General features: G+C 40.2%; 1 long non-coding RNA gene across 2 annotated transcripts in view; it reads right to left on the reverse strand.

Moving 5' to 3' along the window:
- The window catches only part of LOC113599766 (uncharacterized), a 63650-nt gene extending 61845 nt beyond the window's left edge, over positions 1-1805 (reverse strand). The window contains exons 1-2 of one of the 2 annotated variants that reach the window (XR_003420660.2): positions 1694-1805; positions 748-941 (exon numbers count right to left, since the gene is read on the reverse strand). This is a non-coding gene — a long non-coding RNA (uncharacterized LOC113599766). Of the gene's footprint in view, positions 1-3; positions 942-1693 lie in introns of both variants that reach the window. The other variant, XR_008297789.1, reaches the window with a different exon arrangement.
- Positions 1806-14136: the final 12331 nt, after the last annotated feature.

Consider the following 14136-nt stretch of genomic DNA (forward strand, 5'->3'; position numbering starts at 1 on the left):
CACCTGCCAGCCTCTGATATTTGGTTGCTAAAACTCCAGATTCAGAAGTGTAGCCAAGAAGGGGATGCTGTTGGAAGTCAGAGGTTTGCAACAGGAGGCAGGCTTTTAAGCACCTGCCACTTCAAGGGAACTGAGAGGTTGGCAAAGAATCAGTGAGTTCATGTTGCACTGAGAGCCGGCCTGGATCATTCAGGGAGAAAAACTTCCAGTGCAGGACAGTGTGGGCACCTAAGCAGGCTGCCTGGGAACAGGTGTCAAGCCATATACCTGACCCCTTACTTGTCACATGGTGCTTGCTAGACTTGGACAAAGTGCAATGATGGCCTTGAGAGAAAATTATTTTTGTTATTTTCATTTTATTCTCTTTTCTCCTGGATTGAGCAAAGAAGTAGAATTAGCCTGCCAGGAATATTAATTCTCCAATGCATGTTGAAGTGATCCTCATTTTCTAGTAGGGCCAGGTCAAGGATAAGCACCTATCTGAAAATTCTCCTAATCTTGTAATTAGTTTGCATCTTCCATTTTATAGCAGCCTTGCATACCAAGATAGAGCCAAAAGCAGACCAAGGTAAAGGAATTCATCTCAGGTTGTAAATGTGCACTCACATGAATTATACAAATAACCACGCTGACAAAATTCATTAACTAACTAATGTCCTACTACCTCAGGTAGAGTTTATTCCCTTTAAGGATATAACTTCATACTACCTACAACACTTACTCTAAATCTTTAGACTTGACTTTCACCTTCAGTTTTCAATTTATTGTTTATGCCTTTTGGTTTTCTTTCTTCTCTGAGGCCCAAGGGTAATCCTCCCAAGGGATGGCCATCTTGAAGGAACATGGTAACCAGGTATCTGTGATGGGGCAAGGGTTTCTGTATGAGTCTCCTCAGTTAGTCAGGGCCCCTCATAATGACTTCTAGAAAGTTGAAGAATACTCTTTAAAAAAAAAAAAAAAGTAAACACAATGGTTAAGATAGGTGAGATATTGAAGGCACCCCAAATCACTCACAGAATCAAGGTACATCTCAGCTCCTAGGACAGTTTCTTGCCCCCCTTGTTTCTCCCTCCAACTACCTAAATGGTGTCTCTGGTTTTTTATTAAGGCTTCTCTAATCCCCCTCTAAATGACTTCCCAGAAATCCCTTCTTCCTTTGGATCCTTAGTGCTCTTACTATTGGTACTAATATAAAATGTCAATGCCCTATGTTGGTCATTATGTCCCACCCTTTCATATAGGTTATTCTCACTTTAAAATTAAGAACATCCTCTTAATTCCAGAAAATTTCCACAGCCCTCAGAGCAGTGGCTTGTAATGTGAAGATTGGTACCAACTGAAAGCCCCATGAGGGAGTACTGACCCACTCCTGACCTCCAGTGACCTTGCTTTATCTGTTCTCCCCCTGCCTTTATTTCTTCATCACCCACCACCTAATCTCCAGTCCTAACACCTCTCTCCATCCAACATGGAAACATTGTCCCTTTTAGTGCCAAACTCTCTCAAGTGACTGGAAACCCAAATGATATTTGTTTTGTTTTGTTTTCCAGTTTTATTTCATAATCCTCTCATTCACAAGGCACAGAGCCCTCTCAGGTATGGTGTCTAGGTAGGGTCAAGTCCTTGGAAATACCACAACTTTCCAGTGACAAGCTCTGATGCCGAGTCTAGTCTATCATGCAAAATGCCTTACTTTGGATGATTTTTCTCTCAGGAATGTGAGGTTCATCAGCAGTGCCCAGCCTAGTCCATCAGTTACAACTGTCAGGGTCTGAATCTCAACCACCTAGAACACTCAAATTCTTTCCCAGAGTGCTTCTGGGCACCAAGCCAATCAGATGGTGAGATGTCAGTTTTGTCACCCGAGCATTCTATGACAGTTAGGAGGGTCTTCCCCATAGAGCACAGGCAGGAACCTTGAGGGAGAGGGGCATACTCCTCAGACCAATGAGTTAGAATCTTGGTGCTGACATATTCCAAACTTTCCAACCAGGAAATGGAGAAATTCCAGGGAGATTAGGGCAAGCAGATTTCCAGTGAGGACTCTGAAACTCATGTTATACAGAGTGGCATTTGACAGAACACTTTTTGTTTAAGTTTATTTATTTATTTATTTTGAAAGAGAGAGAAAGTCTGAGCACGAGCAAGGGAGGGGCAGAGAAAGGGAGACAGTGAATCCCAAGCAGGCTCCACGCTGTCAGTGCAGAGCCAGAGGCAGGGCTCGAACTCACAAACTGTGAGATCATGACCCGTGCCAAAATCCAAAGTCCCACGCTTAACTGACTGAGCCACCCAGGAGCTGCCAGAGCACTTTTTTTAATAAAGAAGTTTGCTTCTTGTAAAAATGTTGGTTTAACATTTTACCAAGAAAGCTAGAGAGCTTTCTTGAAAAGGTGCATTGGCCAATTCCTATTAGCAATCTTGCTTTTTTTTCATGTCTGTCCTTGGAAGACAGTGTCAACTCTAACAACACATGTGCATGTGTGAGTGGTCACCCGCCCTTCACAGGTTGCCTTGAACAGCTTGGTTTCTCTCCCCAAGCCCCACCCTTCCCCATGGACTGTAAGTTCTAACAATAACCAGTCTCCAATATATTATTGCTGAATAATTCCTTCTTGGTGGCTTTATAAAACATTTTTAAAAGAATCTGTATTGTTCTGCTTGACTCTTTTGAGATTCCTAGTATCTCATTACGTCAGGGTAGTCTTTGTTTCCTCAAGGTAAAACACACACACACATACACTCACACACACACACAACAGAAACCCACATATTACTGGTCTTTTTATTTAGCTGTCACAATACCAGCAGTGGGAGAGTCACTATGTGGAGGAAACAATAGTAACATGGATCACTTCACATTAAAAAGTGCTACCTAATTATTGTTTTTAGGGGCAGCTAATGAGTGGTACTTGTAGGTGATTAAACACATTTGGGTTTGGAAGACCAATGGGGTGAGAAGCAAGCCTCCCTGCTTGGTAACAGTGTAGGGGGAGAGAGACTTTGAGCCCCACATCTGCTTCAAGAGTCCCATCCCACCCCACCCACAGCGCCTTCTCATGGGGATTAACAATGGGCAGAAGATGCCTGGGAAGCCACCCAGCCAACAGAGCCCATTCACAAAGAACATCCTGATTTTGCTGTGTATCATTGCAGGTTCAGCTCAGCCACCACTGAGGACAAAAAAAAGCGAGTATATTTACAGCTGGTGATGCTGAATGGAAGAGCCCTGAAAAGGTCAAAGTTCAGGAGTCCCTACTCTATATCGTGTGTTGTGCCAGATATTGAGGACACAAAGATAAATAATAACCCTCCTGGCCCTCAGGGAATTCTACCTGGCAGCCAAGATAGACCTATATACACTGCTAGAGACTGAATGTTCGTGTCCTCCAAAATTCCTCTATTAAACTCTGGTCCCTAGTGTGACGGTATTAGGAGGTAGAGCATTTGGAAGGTGATTAGGTCATAAGGACAGGCTCTTATGAATGGGATTCGTGCCTTTATAAAAGAAGCCTGAGAATTAAGGAGTGCACTTATCATGATGAGCACCGGGTGAGGCATGGAAGTGTTGAATCACTATATTGTACAACTGGAACTAATATAACACTGTATGTTAACTAACTAGAATCAAAAGAAAGACTTAAAAAAGAGAGAGGGAGAGTGAGAGAGAGAGAGAGGTCCAGAGAGCTCCCTTCCACCTTGTGAGGATACAATACAATGAGAAGTCTGTAATCCTCCCTGGACATGCTGGCACCCTGAGCTTGAAATTCCAGCTCCCAGAACTGTGAGAAATAAATGTTTGCTGTTTATAAGCCACCCAGTCTGTGGTATTCTGTTATAGCAGCATAAACGGACTAAAACATACACTTAACACAAAAAGCACAGTGATGTGTTAAAACAAAGACATGAACAAAGCATTATGGGAGAACAAAGATGAGAATGACTACATCTGGCCAGTTTGGAGACACCGAAGGGGAAGGAGATAAAGGCTCCATGGAGGAAGTGTCATTTGAGCTGGGCTTTCAAAGAGGAGGAGGAAGTTTGGAAGGTAAAGCCTGGACCCTCTGGCAGAGGAAACACAACAAAATAGCAAGGAGACATTGAAGTGTGTAAGCAACAGAGAACAAATTGGCAAAGCACTTTCAACCTTATATGCACAATAGCAATGTGTTCATGCTTTCTTGAAGACGTCCCTTTCTTTAATGGTTCAAGTTGCTACAAAGATAATACATGTTAAACACCTTTCCCTGATTCAGCCAGAGCTTGAAAATCAAGTTTATACTGTATCAAAACTTCCTATTGCCCAACTCTACCACCTACGTCTTTTGCTCAAATTGTTAACAACAATTTAAACAGCAACTTTAGGAAACTTGAAAGATAAGGTGAAAAGAAAGCAGTTCCCGAAACAAGTGATGCTTTCTCATTGGAATCCACTATTTAGCACGTCCCCTCAGCCACTGTTTCATTTACTCTAACTGCATGATCCTAAACACTGAGGTTAGAAAGATGAGTTAGAGGGGTGCCTGGGTGGCTCAGCTGGTTAAGCATCCAACTTCAGCTCAGGTCATGATCTTGTAGTTCACAAGTTCGAGCCCCACATTGGGCTATGTGCTGACTACTCAGAGCTTGGAGCCTGATTTTTTTTTTAAATGTTTAAAACAAAGAAAGATGAAGTAGATATGGTCTCTGCCTTCTAGAAGCCCATAAATCAGTGAGCAAAAAAAAAAAAAAAAAATGGCTGAAAAGCAAAAAACATGGGTTTGCTTTGGTGACACTGAGGGGCCAAAGCTGCTTAATGACCATGTTTTTGCCAGTCTGAAGCAAAATGAGCAAACTTCTCAATATTATCCTTCGTAGTCTCAACTCATCTTTTGCAATGGCTACACACCATCTCACTGCATAAGCCTGTGATTCTAGGGTGACACTCATCAGAGAGCATGTCTTAATTTTCATAAAAGTAAATGTATTTTATTTTTAATTTTTTTTTTAACATTTATTCATTCCTGAGAGACAGAGAAAGAGCATGAGCACAGGAGATGCAGAGAGGAAGGGAGACACAGAATCCAAAGCAGGCTCCAGGCTCTGAGCTGTCGGCACAGAGCCCGATGTGGGGCTCGAACTCAGGAACATATGAGATCATGACCTTAGCCAAAGTTGGATGTTTAACTGACTGAGCCAACCAAGTGCCCCATATTTAAAAAACAATTTTTTTAATTTTTATTTATTTTTTTGAGAGAAGGAGAGAGCATAAGCAGGGAAGGGGCAGAGAGAGAGACACACAGAACCCAAAGCAGGCTCCAGGCTCTGAGCTGTCAGCACAGAACCTGATGTGGGGCTCGAACCCAAGAACCATAAGATCTAGACCTGAGCCCAAGCCGGACACTCAACCTACTGAACCACCCATGTGCCCCAGTATTAATTTTTTTTTTTTTTTACATTGAAATGTCACTCCTTTGGTGATACAGTAGTAGATGGTAGTTAGGTTATTTAAATACCTTTACTCATGTCAATTCCACACTGGTCCCAAAAAGATATTTACCAGTTTTTTAAGTACAAAAATTGTGAAAATTTTCAATCTACACCTTACCAAACAAAATGTTTCACTGATTATTTTTTAATGTGTTTGCTAATTGTTTAGGAAATATTTAAATTCAGCCATCAAAGGAGATCCTTACTGAATGCAGATTTAATAGACTAGGAATTAATTATGAACAGGCTAGTAACAAAAACTGGAAACCAAGATTTAAAACACTGATTATGGTACCCATAAAGAGGGGGGAAAAAGCAGATTATAAAACACTATGTTTAGATATGTGTCTAATATGTATTTTCCATATAATATTCTATATATATACCCATGGAGGAAAAGAACTAGATGGAGAATGTTTACATCCCAAGATGTAGAATTATAGAAAGGTTTTTTTTTCCTTTTTACCTATCTGCAGTTTATAATTTTCCTATGATGAACCTATATTGCTCTTGAATATTATCTATTTTAAAAGAAAAAGAAATATGTGTTGATTTCTTAAGAAGGCACTATAAACTCTCAAGATATTTTTAATTAAAATTTTAAGCTGCTAATTTCTCTCTCAAGTTTCTGTGTTAAAGAAATAGTAACCAATATCAAAACGTGTTGAACAATGTGTTTGACGTGGATTTAGTAAGTACCCACTATGTGCCAGGTACTGCCTGGGACATGGGGACTCCAGCAGTGCACGAGCCAGTCTTCAGGGAACTCAAGGTCAGTGGTCCCTCATCTCTAACAGGAACACCTAGAGAGACCAACCCCTTTTTGTTTGTTTGTTTGTAGTGCAAGTTGGGGAGGGGCAGAGGACAGAGGTTCCAAAGCCAGCTCTGAGCAGACAGGCTGACAGCAGCAAGCCTGATGTGGCACTAGAACTCACAAACTGCTCCATCATGACCTGAGCTGAAGTCAGATGCTCAACCGACTGAACCACTCAGGTACCCTACACTAACCTTTTTATTTAACCCCCTTAAAAAACACCTCCCTCCCCATAAGCCTACTGCTCAGGATCCCCAGGGTGGAAGACAGAAAGGTCCAGTTCAAAAGTTACCCAGGTAATTCTAATGTTGTCAGCCCGGAATCAACCTCAGAGCACCATTAGTGAGGTGGTTTCTTGCCATTTCTTGACAATCCTGAAAAACTGTAAAACAAGAAATGGCTCAATAATAAAAAAATGTTTCAATGATGTAAGGATACTTTATATAATGAAATTTTAGACAGACATTCAAAATCCTGTTTTCAATGACTAGTTAAGGTCTGGGGAAATTCTCATAATAAAACGGTACTTGGAAAAAAACAGGTTAGAAAGTTTTATATTCATTATATTCATTTATTCATTCATTTACATTACATAAAATATGTTCAGACAGGAAAAGCAATAATTAAAGTTTGGAAGAAGATTGGCCAAAACAGTAACGCTGATATCTATTATCTTACAGTGACATATTTTTAATTTTTTTATTTTCTATTTTTTGCAATCATTCATTTTTATTTTTATTTTCATTTTTTTTAATATATGAAATTTATTGTCAAATTGGTTTCCATACAACACCCAGTGCTCATCCCAAAAGGTGCCCTACAGTGACATATTTTTACTTTCTATCTTCTATTCTTAACTTCCCTGAGTTTTTCCAAATTCTCTATAAAATGAATGTGTACTACTCCAATAATCAAAAAAAAAAAAAAAATCTTTTGAAATAACAACCAGCCAGGAATTATCATTCCCCCCTAATCACCAAACTCCTAGAAAAGCAAGATACTGTGGCACAGGCCTCTGTCTCTAGTGTGGGCCTAGAGTATTCACAATTTTTTGGTTTATGGGAGGCAGGACTTTATGCAATAAGCTTGATGATCCTCATTTTACAGATGAAGAGATAAAGGCTCAGAAAACTCCATTCACTTATTAATCAAAAAATTCTTACAAAGTTCATTAGCCAGGCATTCAAGTGTGACCAGGTCTCAGCCTCTCCCCACTTGATCCCGGGGACCAGTGACTCTTCATTCAGGAATTTGCTCCAAGCTACAAAGTGGCAGAGCCAAGATGTGAATCCAGGTCCTTCTGGTTTCAAACTCAGACTCTTTTTGCTGGAACACGAGGCCCCCTAAACAAGCACACAAGGATACAGCCACACCGTTGAGACAAAAATCCCATTTTGAACGGAGGAGTTGCAGGATAACCTAGTAGTGAAATGTTCAGGCTGTGGTGTCAAAATACCTGAATTCAAGTCTCTGCTGTACTCTTCACTGGCTAAAGGCAGATCACTTCACCCAGAGCTGATGTCCCATCATATCAAGCTGTCCTGGAGAGACACCATCAGACTCACGTCTCCTACCCCCATCTGAGTCTGCTGCACATCGTGGCTGGGCTGTCAGTCTAGTCCCTGAGCCCTGATTTGGGGTCACAAGGTATTTTAAGGATTGCACTGCCCAGATATATGAGGGATAGTTAGATATGCAGAGACTGGGAGTCCCCAGACAAAAACAGCCACTAGTCCTTTGAAATCTTGTACTTAAATATCAATTAAAACTTGCGATGCAAGGTCCTAAATGGAAAACTGTTATGTTATAATAAAGTAGCCTCAGTCGGCTTCACAACAAATGCCCACAGTCTTTAATTACATTAGAGGACAGTCTTGTGACCAAAGAAAGCAAAATTAATTAAAAGGTGGTTTTTGTCTGAAAAGGCCTTGGCCTCATATGGGAGTCATTCATATCCCCTACTAAGACATATATGTTTATGTCTTGTCTAACGCCCCATGCGCATAGTAGGTATACAATATATGCTAGTAATTGATTTATCAATTAAAAGATGAGTTTTATTGGGAAAGGATAGCAAAATTGACATCTTTGACCCAAAGATTCTACTTGTAGAAATTTCCGCGAAAAATACATTCACACCTGTGGGAGGGGTTGGGGGGAGAAGAGAAAGTGTTTCACTATAATAGAAAAAAAGAGAGACAGCCTCACCATCCATCAACAGAGGGAGGTGTAAATGAGTTAATGGTAACTCCACACTAATGCAGCCATTAAGAAATGCAGAGGCTCAGGGCACCTGGGTGGCTCAGTTGATTAAGTGTCTGACTTCAGCTCGGTCCAGATCTCACAGTCTGTGAGTTCGAGCCTTACATCAGGCTCTCTGCTGTCAGTATAGAGCCCGCTTCGGATCCTCTCTCTCTCTCTGCCCCTACCCTGCTCTCACATGCTCTCTCTCTCTCAAAAATAAACATTTAAAAAAAATGCAAAGGATCAAATATGCACTGACTTAGAAAACTCTCCAATACATGTTTTAAAGTAAAAAAAAAAAAAAAAGAGAATTTCAAATAAAGTAGATACATTTCTATTTATGCTTATTTTTTTAAACCTCTGAAGAATTTATATTTATATGTAAAAATAGTGAAAGGAAATTCAAATGACACAGAGCAAACTTCTAGCAGTAGTCACGTACCTCTAAGGGGAAAGACAGGGTGCATGATTATGTCTGACTGGGCAGGGCTGGAAGGGGTCAGGATAGAAGTATTCCTTGAATCTTTTACAATAATGCTGTATTTGTGTATTACCTGTATAATAATAAAAAAAAAATGAACAGACTGTCAAAGGGGTGGGGGGATAAACAATTTAAATTGTGTTACAAGTAATTGTTTCAGAAATGAGGCAGTCAAAAACATATTTGCCAAAGTGTGGCCGCCAGATTAAAGAAATTGATCATTTCAAATCTCTTATTCCCCCCCCCCCCTCTCTCTGTGGTTTAAAGGTTGCTTTCCTTTAGCTCATTATGTTTACACTGCCACTTCAAGCTGCCTTATCTGAGAATAAATTCCTTTGCTAATGTGTTTTTAAAAATTAGAAAGTTTCCTTACTTAAAAGGCACCAATCAACAGGATTGACTTTGCTAACAAGTGTGCTGAGCAAGATCTGATTTGGGTGGAATGGCCGGCCCAGGAAGTGAGAAATCAGCATCGCATGGCATTTCAGGACGTGACAGTAGTCACTTAACAGATTTGCCTTTATCTTTCCAAAGGAGAGCCTTTTCCGATAGAAGTTGCCTAATTGTTTCAGGACGTCCAGCTGAAGCCAGGCTGCGTTCACCTGCTCTCCTCCTCATTGTTCCCTTGAACGCTTACCTGCCCACACCTCTGACGTTTACCTGCAGCGGCTTAGAGAGCTGGCCCTGGGGGCTGTTTCTCGGAGCCAGCGTGCCACATCATGCTCTGAGACCCTAAAGAGGCTTTGTGGTATCATAACTTTCAGACAGACAAGCTGCTAACGTAAACAGGAGGCGAGAGCAACGCCAGGCCACACACCTAAAAGACACCTCCGTTTCAAACATTAGCGCATGTCAGATGGTTTAAGACTGATTGAAATACCTCGTCTCATGCCGCCTGAAGTTCCACTCTCCATTCCTAAACGGTTCCTCTGTTTTTCCACCTCCTCAGAAACACCAGTAATCAGAGTCAACAGTCTCAGAGAACTCCAAAGTTCAGGGGCAACAGCAAAGCTCCCAGACTAGGAATGGTGCAGGACATCAAGGAGGAAATATGCCACCGACTGAAAAACATTCAGCTGGTTCACAGAATATCGAATGATAAAGATCAGGAAATGTGTTCCGGATAGCAAGAGACAGCACCATTATCAAAATGATATTTGAGCAGTCTTTTCTAGAGGCTAGTTTTACAAAGCGTCTTCATCTGTCAGATAAGTTCTAAACATCGGAGTATGAGTTTGAGTCCAAAACTCAGGAAGAGCTTAGTGATAAACATGATGGAAATACATGGCTGTATCTCCAGTGGAAGAGAAGGTTGACAATTGTCTAGATAAATAGGGTTTGGAAATCTGAGTAAGGTAGTCTTACTGGTTAACAAACTTCTAATAACTCTAGATCTGCTTTTAAATCTGTGTCTTGGAGTAGATTTCTTAGTGAGAGATTCTTTGCTCAATTGTGTACTGCCTGAAATAAACACAAGCACAGAGGAGAGGGAGTATATTTTGCTTCTCTTCTCCTGGGATCTTTTGGGGGCAAAGAGAAGTCAGATTGGGAGACTTTGGCATGGAGCCCCTTCTACTTTCCCCTCACCCCCAAATAGAAGTCTCTATACAGTATTATTTGTACTTCTTGACAAAACTTGGGACTGACCTTCTCAACATTCCTTCTGCGAAAAATGCTGAGAGAACATGCTAGTCTCTTCCTGTAACAATTCTTACGCTAAACCTCCCTTTTAAGAATAAGATCTGGAATGAAACTGGGAACATGAATCTGAGAACATGGGGCTATTAGATTTCCATTTCAGTCTGTTTCTGGCTTGATTTGATTAAAGTCCACTCTGGCTATACATCCAACGTCTTACTTTCTCATTCTTCCACCACTATTTAATCCTTCATTTCCTCCACTACTGGAATGCTTCGTGCTGAATGATTGGATTAAACTCCAGCCCTTCAGGATGGACCTAAGTCAGCGTCAGCGTGGTGGTCCAAGACTCCTTTAGTTGATACGTGGCTTTTCCACATTTGCCGATAATAAATGTTTCCTCCTCCTTACTTCTTTAGTTAATACAAGCTGTTTTCAAAGAAAACAGAATTTTGCGGAAGACGGGCTACCCCTTTTCCAGGGAAGGGGATGCTGGGAGCACATCACTTACACGCACCTTTTTTTTCCGCTTCTGTTCAAAACAAACATCGCATTTATTCTTTGTCTCCAGCTTTCATGGACTTTTTGTCTTTTCTCTCCTTTAGATCTGTGTATGCTCACAACACCTGTCTCTCTGGAAAGCACATATCCCGTTTCTTCAGCTCACCAGAAGTAGACATATATATTATTTCCCTGAGGGTTAGAGAAAGCTATCAGAACTTGGCAACATATAAAGTAAATACCCACTAATTGCAATACATTCATTTAAATCAGGTCTTTATCCTCCTTAGGCATTGTAGTAGGTGGCTTCCTTTGAAGTCTTGTTGAATTTGTCCAAAATTACCTTGCCTGAGGCAGACGGCTGTTTGGAACATTTGTTCTGAACCGATCCCCAAAGCAGTAAATCTTAGCATTGGTAACGGCTCACATGCCACAAAGAGGAAATGTCCTGGGTAGGGCATGGATCCAGGCTTAGATCCCCCATTATATACAAAGAAAAGAAAGAGAAAGGGAGAGATAACTGCACAACTCTCAGGGATATAATGCTATTGTATAACTCTGATGATGTTATAAGCCACAAACCCTGTACATTATTGAAATACATAACCAAAAGCCTACCAATGAATGTCTTTCCTCTTTTCTTCTGCAGCATCCATGTATGCATGCATCTCTCATTTTACAATAATCTTGCTACTGTTATTTGTTTGTTTGCTTACTTGCTTTAAATTCAAGTAGCTTATGCCCTCTCGTTATTTCAAACTCAACCTGGGAATTTCACTGTACCTGTATGAGAGAATCATGCTCTGTGGGCATGAAGATATCACACCTATCATTGACTCTCATCATCCCCACAAAGACACTGATAATCTGATGCAAACAACCACACTCTGAGATCCTTGGACTTATTCAAGGCTTTGTTTAGGCTGTGTCACATACTTCTACCATGTACATAAAACAGCTTTCAACCAATTATATCAGAAACTGCTCAGCAGTAGGCAAAGAAGCTTATCTGAACTTAGAGCAAATGACTCCCTAGTTAATTGTCATGGACACAGCCTTAAGTCATGGCCTTCTGGAGCAAGGGTAGAATCTAAATCAAGTTGTGAAACATTTACACATTACATGATTTAAGTGCCATATGAAAACACAGGATGGGTCAAGATGATTCCTTGGGATAATCTCCAGTGATAGCCCCAGTTTTGGGTGATGGGAGATGAAACAGAGTGAACAATACTTATGAACCTCATCACAATATCAAGCCAAAGGAGTTAACGACACACTATCAAAATGAGGGAGGAAAACAAGAAGGAAGGCGACAGGGGAATCAATAAGCAGGTGATTTTACTCAATAAAAAGGAGGAAATTCCCAAGATGGTAGTGAAGCAAGATGGGAAAGGATGGGCTGGCAATTGTGCAGTAGGCTGGAGGAGTTACCCAACCAGATAGCCATCAGAGTCTGATGCCTCTGGGAGAAAGACTCAGAGACGAACTTGATGAAATACTGGATGTGCTCAAATACACTGAGGAAAGATTTAGACAATTAGGGAGTGTGATATATAAATTGGTGTTAAATACCTAGAAAAAGTAAGCAAAGTAAAAAAATAAATAGGTAAAATGGAATATTGAGAACTAAAAACTTCAAAGAAAACAAAAAGCTATGAAAGATGCTATAAAAAGAAATAAAGGATATCTTTACCTCCTACTATGGTGTGATCTCCATAATATTTTATGTGCTTCCATTTCCCTAAAATACCCATTTGATTATATTAAAAATAAAACAAGGGGGGGGCAGGCGGGTGGTAGGGCACAAAACTTTAAAAATTAAAAAATAAAACAAAGGAAAAGCAAATCAGCAAATAAAAAAATTTAAAGGTTACTTATAGGGCAGGGGACATTAGTGCTTAACATTTTTGGATATATATTGTTTTATAGCTTTGACTTTGGCACCAAGTTAATATTTTGCATAAATAAACAAAATTAAATTTTAAAATGCCATCTTTGAAGAATCAAAAGTAAGGTAAAACAAATGAACCTCACTGTGTGGCCAGCTGACAGCCTAACATCACAGAGAGGAGCTAGTTCAAATGACTTTTACAACAGCTATTTGACCATATGTTCTTGGGAGGACATACTCTAAAGACAACTGTTTTCACTAATTCTAACTGTTTTCCATAATTACATTAGTAGTAGCAGTGTTGGTATTGTTATTGTGAGACTGTTATGTAATTATGTTATGAGAACTGGAATTTCCAGTGTGAATAAAAAGAGATAAATATGTAAGATCAGTGAGGTTAAGAAAAACCTCTGAATCTGAATTGAAAATATCGGTACTTTTTTTTTCCATTTGCATATAGTATCTTTTTCCATAGTTTCATTTTCATTCTCCCATGTCTTTAGGTCGGAAATAAGTCTCTTGTAGGCAACATATAAGTGGGTCTTGTTTTTTATCTTTTCTGCCACCCTATGTCTTTTGGTTAGAGCATTTAAACCATTTACGTTTAAAGCAATTATTGATAGAAAATATCAGTATGAACTCATGTGTATTTTACCATGTAAATAAATATGTATTATACACACACACACACACACACACACACACACACACACACACAATTTCCTAAGTATGTTCACTGAAAAGGCTTAGAAAAAGCGACCAACCCTGTAGCAATAAGTACCACTAGTGTCCAGACATCCTCTCTAAACACCATCTCTCAGTAAAACAGACCAGTGCTCTTTGGAGAGAAGTCCAATTCCAGATGTAGGGTAGAAAATGTACAAGATGATCCTGGAATATCTTGCAAGAAACTATCAACGATTACCAAGGTTATATCAAAAGGATGTGGGACCCAACTTGAAGAGGCTTCCACTGGCTTAAGAAAAGATAATTTGAGAATCAATAAAGATAATAACTGCAATGGGGGTGCCTGGGTGGCTCAGTCGGTTGAGCGTCCAACTTTGGCTCAGGTCATGCTCTCGCGGCTCGTGAGTT

This window comes from Acinonyx jubatus, chromosome C2 (assembly GCF_027475565.1).
Source record: "Acinonyx jubatus isolate Ajub_Pintada_27869175 chromosome C2, VMU_Ajub_asm_v1.0, whole genome shotgun sequence".
NCBI classification, from domain to species: domain Eukaryota; kingdom Metazoa; phylum Chordata; class Mammalia; order Carnivora; family Felidae; genus Acinonyx; species Acinonyx jubatus.